This window comes from Lissotriton helveticus, chromosome 2_1 (assembly GCF_964261635.1).
Source record: "Lissotriton helveticus chromosome 2_1, aLisHel1.1, whole genome shotgun sequence".
Classification (NCBI taxonomy): Eukaryota; Metazoa; Chordata; class Amphibia; order Caudata; family Salamandridae; genus Lissotriton; species Lissotriton helveticus.
In genome coordinates, this window is record NC_136059.1 from 545,273,030 (window position 1) to 545,282,615 (window position 9,586).

The window sequence follows — 9,586 nt, forward strand, 5'->3', positions numbered from 1 at the left end:
GGGGTATAAAGATTAAAAATCCTCCTGCTGATCCTGGTATCCCTTTATTATTGGAGCCGCAGGGAATAGTTGAAAGGTCTCTTTCATTTTCCCATGTCATTGAGCTTTTATAGTTCGTGTAGAAGCTCGAGGGGTACTTGTTGTGGTAGATGAGTAGAAGTTGAATGACCTGCGTGGCAGGTTTTGATTGGCGTATGTGCGGATCAAAGACCTGCTTCAAACCTGGTACACCGCTTAAACCTGTTGTGTTGCGGAGAGTGTGAGGGCAAATGAGGCAGCGCATACCGACTAATACTCCGGGTTACTGGAATAATGCCTCAATCGAGGACCACAGTATGTGGTATGGTTGACCGAATAGTGCAGCTAAGATTGGCAAGTTATGCGGCACAGCCTGTGGGCAGCATTGTATCATTATTCTTGTATTTTAAGAAAGATGTAATCTCTCTGGGCAAATCTGCATCTCATTAGTACCAGAGAAACACCTGAATACAGGAATTTGCAACTGAAGGGTGACCAGTTAACTCTTCGGCTGCATGGAATATTCCGATTCCCTGAACCAATGGCAGTCCTTTCATTGGACTCAGCTATGGCCATCGATTCTCTTTAATCCAGCGCCTGGATACCCTCACTGGTGACAAGAAGCGCTCTACAAATGGAGCACACAAGTCTACCAGAAATGTTGACCCTGGGATGGCAGAACCTCTCGTTAAGATTTAATCATTTTTATTATCGGAAGACAGAAATATTGGACACAGCTTCCTGCCTACATCCTTACGCCGGCAGAGTGATCATAAAGTAAATTACACAGCGTTATAAGCCAACAACCCGGAGGCAGCTGCGTAATGAGCAGGGCTGTTACTTAGACAAATGGAATCATCCACATTTGTAAACGGTAGGAAGAAAACATCACCTGAAAACAGAGCAGATGATAAAAAAAAATCCCACCCTAACCCACCTGTACCACCCCCCACCCTCTCCGCACCAGCTATTGCCTCATTATGAAAATACAAACTTCAGTAGGAATTGTTGGGAATGCTTGAAATGTTATGTTGCTGATGACTGGGCAGCGGACGACAGTTCCAATGGTGGTAAATTAAGAATCTGCAGATACTTAGGACAAGTGACTTCCCTCATATCTCCCGTCAATCGCTTCAAAAAGGGCGCCCACAGTTTAGCATAGTCTTTTCCTTTGCCCTCTACCCCTATGGACATGCGTTTCATAGCTAACTGAACCTCTCCTTAACCCCTTAGCTGCTGAGTGTTTCCCCCCCGCTGTGCGGGGGGAGGGGGCCGCGCGCGGCGCCACTGTGCTGGTGACAAGCTAGGCTCGTCATGAGGCACAGCGGAGCTGCCCTCATGATGAGCTGAGCTCGTCACGACCACACCCGTTTTGGAACGTTCAGCACAGCGGGGAAATTATCCCCGCATGCGAACGTTCCAACGGCTGTGACGAGCTCAGCTCGTCATGAGGGCAGCTCAACCGTCCCTCATGACGAGCTGAGCTCGTCACTAGCACACAAGGGGTTAAACTGTCCGTGGTCTTATATTTATCAATCCAGTCCTGGGAGTCCGAGGTGCAGGCAGGATTGCACGCGTTGAGCTACTGATGACCCCAACCTAGGCAGCAGGGCAAGACAGTAAAATGTCACAGTGATGGGGCCACCAGTCAGAAAGGTGAGGGATAACATTTCAGGGTTAAATGAGCTGCTTCTAAATAGGAAGCCAACCCTTTCCTCTCAATCTGAATCGGACCAAATTTGTATTCATCAATGGCTTACTGAGGCAGTTGACACCATCTTGCCACCTACTTCAAAACTGACTAGTAGAACTCGCCCTCCCGCTCCCTGGTTTACTGATTCCCTTAGATTAAAAAAAAAAAACAATGTAAAATTTTAGGAAGGCATTTGAGGAAACGTTTATGCTGAGAAGGCCAAGTCTGAGTATATGGTGGCACTGAAAAGATATCATGCTCTTTGTAACTCGGCGCGTACCAAGTGATTTACTGAAAAGATTGCCAGCTCTCAACACTGTCAGAAGACTCTCTTTAAATTGGTGAAGGAACATTCGGCTAGTAACATCCTGCCTGCGCCTTCTGTTTCACAAAACCAGTGCGATGAGTTAGCAAGTTTTTTTCCAGAAAACGTTGATAGGATTCATTGCCAATTAGCAGCAGACGCTGCAAAGACATAGAGCTACATGCGTTTGGTTGCCCCTACAGGAATGCATGAGGAAGTCACTCTTCCGGTCAATTAAGTTGGAGGAGACCGCTAAAATTAGGCCATGGTCCTTTTTGGATCTTGATCATTAAAGCATATGCTGCAATCCATTAAAATTGGCTCTCCGCTGGACCCCCTCCCCGCTAAACTCAGACGTTTAGATGACACCATTTTAACTGTCATTCAAAAGCTTCTTAACACCTCCCTGAGGGAAGGCAAAGTACCACATAATCAGAAGCATGCTCTTGTGCTCCCCCTCCTAAAAAAGCTGATTTGGACCTGTTGGTTTCCGTCCTATTTTCCTCTTTCCTTTTCCAAAAGTTTGGAAAAGTATATTAACCCGCAATTTTCCACATTCATTGAGACCCATAGGCTTCTCCATCCTTTCCAGTCCGGTTTCAGAGTGGGCACAGCACAGAGTCAGCTCTTCTTGGGGTTATTGAATGTCTTAGACAACATCTTGACTCTGGAAGCACGTCCGCTTTCATTCTGCTTGACTTGACCCCCTTGCTCTTTAGCATCTATGTTCGTCTTTTAGCAGATGTAATTGGGAAGTGTGGGCTTACCCTCTATTCATACGCAGATGACACTCAGATCATCTTTTCGTTATCAGCCGCCCAACATCATGACCCCTCGTTGCTTCACTTGGGCCTGAGGAATATCTCCATATCGATGAATAAAAATGCGCTGAAGCTTAACAACGATAAAACCGAGGTCTTGGTCTTGGGTAACAACCTTGATCTCTGGGGATCTAGACACTGACCGAACTCCCTTGGGCCTTTACCCACCATGTCTGCTAAGGTTAAGAATCTTGGTTTTATTTTTGAACATAAACGTTCCTTGAAGCCACAGGTGTCTGAGGTCACGGCTGCCTGTTTTACAGTCCTCAAGTGCCTGAAAAAGAGCCTTTGGTTAATCCACTGAGCAGGTCAGAGAACTGTCATTCAGGCTCTGGTCATATCTAGACTGGATTATGTCAATGTGCAGTACCTGGGCGCCGATTAGAACTTGATTTAACACCTACAGACTATTCAGAATACGGCTGCCCAGTTACTTTTTCGGCTACAGAGGCATGCCTCGGTCTCTCCTCTGCTTCAGGAACTGCACTACCTTCAGATCTCGAAACGCATAGAAATTAAGGTATTGTGCTATATTTTTAATGCCAAACATGGTCTAGCGCCATTATATAGTCAAGGACTGGTGACTCCATATGTGCCTACTCTTCTGCTAAGATCATCGAGCCTCTCGCTGTTTGCTACGCCCAAGTTTCGACTAACACACATGAAAGGATGCTCCTTTGCCTACTACCTAGGTCCTAAGCTATTATTAATTATTATTTTATTTTTAATTATTAATATAGTATATATTATATATATATTATATTTTATATATATATATATATATATATATATATATATATATATATATATATATATATATATATATATATATATATATATATATATATATATATTAATTATTAATTATTAATCCTTACCTTCAATTCTCTCTCAGCCACTCTTAGGAACTGCAACTCCTTACTTGCTTTTCGTAAAAATCTGAAGACTTGGCTCTTGTAGCTGTCTGTTGGGGTCACCTCCAGTGTTCCCAGCAACGTGCGCGAAGTCTGCTTGTGGAGCGCGCCCCCTCAGTACATCCCGGGAGATCATTCGCGCCACCGCTTTTATAACGCGAGGGGCGCGAAAAATGATCATTTTCTGGTTGCTTTGAATCCTGCACTTGCTGCATTTCCTTCTTAATGAAGCGCAGCTGGGGGCTGTTGGTGGTCCTTGGTGAAAATATTTGTTAATCGCAGCACCGTAATGTGCTGCAATTAACAAATATTTTCACAACGGCCCACAATCAGCCCCCAGCCCTGCTCCTATAAGAAATGCAGCAAGTTCAAAAGCACGATGTGTGCTTTACACGTCGCTTTTTTGGACTTGATGCAGGTTTAAGTTGTTAAGCAGGATCCTCTAAGACCAAATTGCGTTCCCAACAATGCTTCTATAAACTCCTCTTCTAGCCAAACGAGGCAGGGGTAAAAGTCAATATCTCAGCCAAAAGCAAAAATAGGTCAACTACTACAAGCTTTTCTTATTCACATAGAGTTAGCCACTGAAGTTCACAAGCATGTATGCTGATAGAACACGGGGTCTAGGGACCCATTGTGTTATTTGTATTGTGTTTGGAGTAGAATTTGCTTGCCTGGTTTGAGGTTTTAGCACGTCCATATGGATTTACCTAAATGGGTTTGGCCACTGTGTTTTGACTTAGCAGATTCAACTTTGTATCGGATGGGGAGCCTGGTCCTGTCCTTAATGTTGAGCCTGGTTCTTTTCTAATTTTTGACATTCACAATTTCCATTTGTTTTGTTTAATGTCAAGGGGACACTCCCCCTTCTTTTTTCCTGATTTTTCTTCTTTTTTTTTATCCACTTGGGTACACCCTCCTAATCTGATTGTTTATATATTTTGTATTTTCTTTCATTCCTTTGCCTAGAAACAGGCCCTTGATCACTGCAACTGCAGGGCCCCTTCTATCTGATCGCAAATAACATTGTCATCACATATCTCTCCTTCCTACTAACTATCCCACTTACCTTCAATCTGCTCCTACTCTCTGCGTCTCCAGATACCTGCCATGATCTACATTGCTTGTTGTGAAGGTGCTTCTGCTGTGGTGCTGTAGGACTGTCAATTAGTTGTATTATATACCTATCTTATTTCTCTGGAGGTTGTTTGCACCAGTGTTCCAGTGGTGGGGCTGTGTGGTTCTAAATTTAGGTTACAGTGAATAACAGTCGAACTGCCTGCATGTGTATGGTATGTGGGCATTATATGCTTAGGGGCTGGTAGTCTCCCACAAGAGGTCCATGGGGCACGAGGGATAAACTGTATGCTGGTTTTCAAGATGTCATTATCCCAGTCAGGGTATTAGTGTCATCATTGGGTAAGTATTTTTAGTGTTCTCATCAGGAGATACTGTAGTTTGCCATTAAAGAAACCACAGACTTCATTCCTCAGACATGTTCACTCTTGGCAGCTGCTTCCTGACTCATATTGAAGTTTCTCACCTCCGTAGCTCTGACTAGCCTAGAAGACCATAAGTGGAACCTTCAACTCCAAACACTTAGGCCCATTTGCATTCTATGCCTTCCCTTGTTTCTTGCGCCTGGTCCAAATTCGAAATCTGTTTGCATCTAATTCAGGGATAGTGACGTGTTTATTTCAATATTATGAGGCAGCAGCAGCTTGCTAATATTATTGTAAATAATATTTGTGATCTCCTCCTATTTCTTATATGTGAGGTCCTGTTTTAATCTAAAACATGCCTTTAAATTAAAACTGTATTTACAACAATTTGTTTAAGATCTGTTCAAGGTCATCAGGGCAAGACTCTCTACAGAACAGAGCTGTCTCTATCAGGGGGCTTACCCGAATGACTGCGACCTTGGCCAGAGCCCACTTAACCCATGCCTGACTTTCTCTGACTTTCATGGTCAGTGCAATCCTGTGTGCACTCCCATGCTGTCCTTGGCACACCTGCTGTTCCCTGTATAGAAAGGGGTGGTCTTGTTTAACAGTTCCTAACCTTTAGTTTTGCAGCTTCCTTCCCTATAAGTGCACTAGAGTTACGGCACAGTAAACTGATATGCCAAGCAGAAGCATAGCTACCATTGATGCAGCAGCTGTAGTGGCACTGGGCCCAGAACACTGAGGGTTCCATTGAACCCTGATAATGGTTGTGTTTTACTACCCCAACAGCAGTTAAAGGTGCCATTTCCTTGTTGACACCAGGGTCCATTCCATCCTTGCTACAAATTTTAGATCGAGCCTGGACAGCGTAGTGCTGTTCTGCGAAGCATGCTTTACTGTGTTATGACATAGAAGTTACGGCCATTTCCTACCCATCTTTTTAAGTGGCTTCAATCCTTTCGAAATCGTTGCTTTTAATTTGTGAATAGGCTTAGTAGTCCCTCCTTGGTACCGCCTTGTCTGCATTTGTGTCCTCTCATAACGACTGGACTTTTTAGGTCTCAGCCTGCGTAGGCTGCACTTGCGCAGTCTCGCCGGCGAGATTTTATGTTTCTTAGTGTGGGGCTTGAACCCGCCCCTCTTCTCCATTGGCTGGCTTGCTAAACCGAGGCCAGCCATTGGAGAAGAGGGGCATCTGTCCATTTAAGCCCCCTCTTTTTGGGATTGAGGGGAGTGTGTTTTCGTTTCTTTCTCTCCTCTTCTCATTGGCTGGAATTTTACATTCCAGCCAATGGGAAGAGGAGAGAAAGAAAAACACGTCCCCCAGTCCGAAAATGACGGGGCGTTTCTCCGAGGCATTTCTGCATGACCTCGGAGAAACATGGTGGTGCTGCTTGGTTTCCCGCCCGGCTCTCAGCCACTGCTGTCCAACCTGGAGCATATCCAAAAACCAGAAGAGTCGGCACGCCTCGGTGACAGCAGTGCGGTCACACTGTGGATGCCGGCGCAGCTCTAATGACCCCAGCGGCAGTGACTCAGCAGGATTTCACACCGGTTACAAGCTGACGTCTTATTTTACCTGTTACAGTGAGTAACGCACAGGAGCATTAATCCTTTTTCCAGGTGTGCACTATGGCTCTCCGCTTCATACAAACGCAGAATTTTTTATTGTAACTGCGAAGGCGCAATGTAACAAGCTTCCCGAATACAAGGGACGACGTGAAACGAGTTCAGTGAACTGCACAGTAGCTGGAACACCGGAAAAGGTCGGGTTGTGTAGCATTGCGTTTCCGGTGTGGTCCAGGTTAGATCTTCTGTTCGTAAATTCCTAATTGTAAGCGGAGCGCAGTAAAGAAGCTGGAGTGTGGGGCAAGAAACCCGTATGAAGAAAAGAGGTGGTGACGCGCGCATGCGTAATAAATATTAGCTCGTCCCTCTTTAAAAGCTAAACCTTAGTAAACTGCTGTTTTTGTTGCGAGACCAACCTCCTCTGGGGTGAAGTGTGTTCCCATGAATAACGATGCCCCCAATATTGCACCCCTGCGTAAAAGAGATAAAAAGCATTTATCCTGCACACAAATGTTCCTCGAAAGAGAGAGAGGGCATCCAGTGGAAACAATGACCCGGCCATCTGGAAACAAAGCGACTGAAAAGAACCTGAGTCACCAGGACCCAAAGCCCCTCCAAACAGCTAGCGCCTAAATATGTGTATCCTCCACATAGGAATCATTCGGAAGAGAAAGTTTCCCCAAAAACTAAGTTCGGAATTTCTGCTCTCGACCATTTATGATAAAAACCGGTCTGTACTCGAAATCCCTACATAGCGACTCAGTTCTCGTTTGACCTCACGGCGAGTCAGCTAAATTTACTTAGTATGACTTTTAGTGCTTTCAGGGAACTTACTTATATGTGACATTTCAATGCCTAATGTGTGACACTTTGAGTGACCCTTTATAGCGAGTAGAATAAAGCTGTTATGATTTATGTTCATTCGAGAATCGGAAATAATCCCTTTTCTGAAATGTAGTGGCCTAGTTATTGCCTTAAAAGCAGCTGCTACATTCCTGAGGTGCTTAACTGTAAACTGCTTTACTGCTTAACTGTAAACTGCTTTACTGCCTGTTCTTGCATGTGTGTGTGGATATTTCATTTCGCTCTGGTGATGGAGCACATGGTCAAGGAGGATGGCTCTTGTGTGGCTGACCCCTGCTTGGGCTCAGTTCGATACCAAGGCAGCCAGTCCTGGACCTAGAGAAACCAATGGGCTCCTCCTCAGAGGGTCTCGTGCAGTAACAGGTGTGAACATCTTTGCAGTATCATACATGATCACCAAACTACTGCTAACACGCGTTTAGGTGAACTACCCTAGGACTAAAATTTGTATATTTAGCCTGGTTTAGTAGCTCAGCAGATGACCTGTAAAAAGGTACATAGAGCCTTGCTTGCACTTCCAAAACGACAGTTGGTAAAGGGAATACTGTCGAAGTAACGTTAAACTAATTATCTCAAGCGGGTTTTGTGAACTTGGCTGCTTAGTCTGTTCAACTTGTTTCATCTGTTCTGTTTGTAATTTCATTTTTGTTTGCTTAACTGAGACTGTCTTCTTCTTAGCTGTCCCTGTTAAAACTGAGGCAAAGTCCAAGGCAGTAGCTGCCCCCGATGTGTGTGCGCTCTGTGTGTGTGTTGCTCGCTCTGTGTGTGTGTTGCTCGCTCTGTGTGTGTGTTGCTCGCTCTGTGTGTGTGTTGCTTGCTCTGTGTGTGTGTGAGTGTTGCTCGCTCTGTGTGTGGCTCTGTGTGTGTGGCTCTGTGTGTGTGGCTCTGTGTGTGTGGCTCTGTGTGTGTGGCTCTGTGTGTGTGGCTCTGTGTGTGTGGCTCTGTGAGTGTGGCTCTGTGTGTGGGTCTGTGTGTGTGTGTGTGTGGGTGCGTGTGGCTCGGTGCGTGTGGCTCTGTATGTGTGTGTGGGTGCAAAAGCAATAGGTCTCGCATTTGCGAGAGATTAAGCCATTGGCATTGTAAATGACAATGCCATTTATTTATATGTTTTAAAAACAAAAATAATGTCATGAGCAATGCCAATAGCTCTAACTTTAACAAAGACGAGACCATTGCATTGTAAATGCTTGTTACTTGTGTTGTTACATGGTCTGCTTTATCTAGTGGGTGAGCACTGTTTTCTTTAATGATCTTTTCTATTCCACCCACGACGTCGCAGCAGCCAACTTTTATATCATGTCATTTACTCATGTATATTTTCATTTCCAGTGCAGTCCGCTTTAATTACAGCAGCCGCGCTTATTTATTTAATTTACTGTGCAGTTAGCTTTCACTTGTACAGCTGCGCTTATATATTTTTTTATTTCCCAGCACGACCATTTTCACTTTAGTGGCTGTGCTACAAAAGCTTTCTTCGTTTCTTTTATTACACTTTGTGAAAAAGCGCTCCATAGGTACTTTCACTTTAATATTGGCTACAGCCCTTTCTTTAGACGCTGCACCCACATGCGCGGTCTGGTTCCTGGTGCACATAATCTTGGCTGAAGCGCACGGAGACCTTACACTGCCACACACAGAGATAAAAAATTAGAGGGAACATTGGTCACCGCTATCTGCCTCTATCCTTCACCAGGAAACCCATCGGGTAGCTGCACACACTATAAATCTGTCAAATAAATAAATACAAACAAATAGCATGTCAACAGACATGAGACACTAAACCCCTAATGGCAGCAATATACGGACCTTGCACCAAATTAATGTATAGAGAACAATTACTCACATCAACAGACTATTGTGAATGTGGGTTGTGCACGGGGTCTTAAGATGCAGTAACATCAATAAACAAGCATTTGCAATGCAAATGTAATAGGTCTCGCAATTTACAAGAGTTTGAG

General features: G+C 44.5%; 1 non-coding gene across 1 annotated transcript; it reads left to right on the top strand.

Annotated features, from left to right (window-relative positions):
* The first annotated feature begins 7,866 nt into the window (after positions 1-7,866).
* Positions 7,867-8,044, top strand: LOC144820594 (small Cajal body-specific RNA 16). The gene has a single exon (XR_013607876.1).
* The last annotated feature ends 1,542 nt before the right edge of the window (positions 8,045-9,586 follow it).